The sequence below is a fragment of the Dipodomys merriami genome, unplaced genomic scaffold (assembly GCF_024711535.1).
Source record: "Dipodomys merriami isolate MVZ:Mamm:240054 unplaced genomic scaffold, mDipMer1.0.p SCAF_247, whole genome shotgun sequence".
NCBI classification, from domain to species: Eukaryota; Metazoa; Chordata; class Mammalia; order Rodentia; family Heteromyidae; genus Dipodomys; species Dipodomys merriami.
This window is the reverse complement of record NW_027203904.1, coordinates 1,175,482-1,178,554: the sequence shown is the minus strand read 5'-3', so window position 1 is coordinate 1,178,554 and position 3,073 is coordinate 1,175,482.

The following is a 3,073-nucleotide window of genomic DNA, read 5'->3' as shown; positions in this document are numbered from 1 at the left end:
TTTCAAAGTGCTGTCTTATAACATTCTCAATTTTGCTTATATCTGTTGTGGTCTCATTTTTGTCTCTAATTTTCTGTATTTGCATGAGTTCTCTTATTGTTTTGTCTTTTTTATTATGAGGTGATATACAGAGAGGTGGGTTACAGTTACATAAATAATGAGTACATTTTTTTCTTCTTCCCCCAACACTGACATCCCACTCCCACAAAGTTGTAAAGTTTATTTCTAACATAGTGTCTAGTGAATATCACTCTTGCTTTGGTTAATCTTTGTCCCACCATTTCTGTGATTTCCCTTCCTTTCCCCAAGTCAGATTAACTTATGAATAAGACAAAGGGTACAGAAATCAAAAACAGTGAGTACAGGGAATAAACCAAAGGGGAAAAACTAAATAGAAATAACTAAAAACAATTCACTATACAATAATCTTCTATCCATTTCTTGGAGCTCATTTTGATAAGCATCATTTTATGGTGATATGTGTATTGCTATTGAGCTACTGTGAATATCCTAGAAATATTCTAGTTTTTCCAAATGAGTGAAAACATGTAGCCTCTGATTCTTTGGGTCTGGCTTGTTTGAATTATTATGTTCCCAAATGATTCCATTTTCTTACAAATGGGACAATGTCAATCATTCTGATGGAAGCATAGAATTTTGTTGTGAATATATACAACATTTTCTTGATCCATCATTGCTGGGTCATAGGGGAGCTCTAGTGAGGAACCTCTATACTTCTTTACAGAGTATTTGAACAAGTTTACATTTCCACCAGTAGTGTAGTAATGTTCCTTTTTGGCCACATCCCCACCAGCCCAGCATCTGTTATTATTAGTTTTCTGCATTCAAACTGGGGTTAGGTGGAATCTCAATTTTGCTTTGATTTGCATTTCTTTTATGGCCAGAAATGTTGCATATTTCTTCATGTGTCTATTGGCCATTCATATTTCTTCTTCAGAGAGGTCTGTCCTTAAATCTTAAGTTCAATTATATTATGAGGGTTGTTGTTTCTATGAGGATTTGTTTTTTGGGGGGCGTTAATTTTGGGGCTCTAAGAATATTTGCGATATGAGGACATTGTATGTTGCAGAGCAAATAAAGACCTTCTCCCACTCTGTTAGTTTTCTACTTGTCTTTCTATCTATATAAGTTCTCTTTTTAGTCAGATTTGGTAAGGGTCTGTCAAGTCTGTTAATTTATTGAAAGAACCAGCTCTGTTTTGTTGATCTTTCTATGTTTTATTTTGTCTTTATTTAGTTATTTCTGATTTAATGTTTTATATGTTTCAGCCTACTTACATTTGGACTTGTTCCTCTCTTCAAGGAGCTTTAGGTACATGATAAAAATACTGATTTGAGATTTCCCCAATTGCTTGATGTAGGCATTCAAAGCTATAAATTTTCCTGTAAGTACTGCATTTAATGTGTCCCAGAGGAGCTGGTATTTTGTGTGTTCATTTTTGTTGAATACCAGAAACTTTCAGATTTCCATTCTAATCTCTTCAGTGCCCCACTGGTCATTCAGCAATGTGTTGTTCAGTCTTCATAGGTTTGACAATTTTTTTTGCTTTAGCTGTTTAATTGTAAGTTTATTCTGCTGTGGTCTGACAAGCTATGGGAATTCAATTAATTTTTCTTTTGATTTGGACAGAATTTCTGTATGACATAGGATGGGTTCTGTTTTGGAGAATTTTCCATGACCTGCTGCAAAGAATGTATATACTGACACTGAATGTATATTCTGTAGATGTCTGTTAGGGCAAGATGGTCAATGCAGTTATTTATTTAGGTCTTCAGTTTCTTGGTTGAGTTTTTCCTGGATAACCAATCCATGCGCGACAATTATGGGTTGAGATGTATTTTTAGGTTATGTAGTATTTGGTTGATGATGTGGGGTGGTCCAAGATTCACGGCATTGATATTTACACTTGTTGTATCATCCTAATGGAGAACTGCCTTTATCAATATATAATATCCCTTCCTACTAATTTTAATTTTAATTCTCTAATATTTTATGTTAGTAATTCTACTGTGGCCTGTTTATGGTATCCATTTACTTGAAAAATTTCCTTCCAGCCTTTCAGTTCGAGTATGTGTTTGTTTTGGTCAATGAAATGTATCTCTAGTGGACACTGGATGGATGTGTCTTGTTTTTTCATAATACTATCTAACCTGTGTTTTCTAATTGGAAATTTAAGTCCATTGATATTGAGAGTTACGGCTGGGAAATATTTAATAATTCCTGCTGTTATACACCTGCTGTTAGGAGCTGTGCCTCATCTATTCTTTTTTTTTTGGGGGGGGTCCAGTCGTGGGGCCTGAACTCTGGGCCTGGGTGCTGTCCCTCAGCTCTTCAGCTCAAGGCTAGCACTCTACCACTTGAGCCACAGTGCCACTTCTGGCTTTTTTCTTTTTGCTTATGTGGTGCTGAGGAATCGAACCCAGAGCCTCATGCATGCAAGGCAAGTGCTCTACCACTGAGCCACCTTCCCAGCCCCTCATCTATTCTTAATACATTTACATTGTTCTCTGGTAGGGAGCATTTTATATAACCATTTCCTGTTCTTTTTGACCTTCTCTATGTAGGATATATTTGATTAATTTCTATCTTGTTGATTTGGTGGAGATAAAATTTTCAAGTTCTCTTTGTCATGAAATATTTTTATATATCCTTTAAATATAAAGGAGAGTTTGGCTTGGGAGAGTATTCACAGTTGGTAGTTGTTTGTCTTTAATGTTTGCCATATATCATGCCAGGCTCTCCTTTTTACCATATCAGCTAAGAAATCATTATTTTTTCTGACTGTATATCCTTTATAAATAATCGGTCTTTTCTCCTGACAGCTTAAGAATCCTTTCCTTGATCTCTAATGATCCTCTAATGGATTATGATGTGGTGGTGGGTTGTTCTGTTCTGGTATTCTCCGTTTGGTGTTCTAAAGGCTTCTCTTCTCTGAATGAGCCTATGTGTTTGGATGTTTGGCATGTTCTCTGCTAGAATTTTGTAATATGTTTCCCATCCATTTTGTTTCTTGCTCTTCTCCTTCTTGATACCTATCTCCCCCAAGTTTGAT